General features: G+C 40.7%; 1 protein-coding gene across 2 annotated transcripts in view; it reads left to right on the top strand.

The window, feature by feature from the left end:
• Nucleotides 1-305, top strand: part of polh (polymerase (DNA directed), eta) — a 13,776-nt gene that overhangs the window by 3,112 nt on the left and 10,359 nt on the right. The window lies entirely within an intron of this gene.

Raw genomic sequence — 305 nt, 5'->3', positions numbered from 1 at the left:
TTTATGTAAGTTATTTGTTATTTTATATTAGGCATAGCCTGCCCTATAGCATGGTGTATTTGTATTTGTTTTGTTAATGAAAGTTCTATGTTTTATGAGTTTGACGTTGTATTTTGTTGTTGCCTTCAAGTAATTGACGCCTAACTGCCGCTAATTCAAAAGTGAAAGTAAAATGCGCACGCCGCTTTACAAGCTATTTGCTAGGAAAAGAGGGAACGGCCTGCCCCTGCGGTGATACCGGTATTACCGGTGTTGTCACACGTCGATTAACCGGTGGGAAAATTTCCTCACCGTCACAACCCTAC

This window comes from Sinocyclocheilus anshuiensis, unplaced genomic scaffold (assembly GCF_001515605.1).
Source record: "Sinocyclocheilus anshuiensis isolate Anshui unplaced genomic scaffold, SAMN03320099.WGS_v1.1 scaffold166, whole genome shotgun sequence".
In the NCBI taxonomy this organism is placed as follows: domain Eukaryota; kingdom Metazoa; phylum Chordata; class Actinopteri; order Cypriniformes; family Cyprinidae; genus Sinocyclocheilus; species Sinocyclocheilus anshuiensis.
The sequence above is the reverse complement of the archived record's forward strand: the minus strand, read 5'-3'. Positions and strand labels throughout refer to the sequence as shown.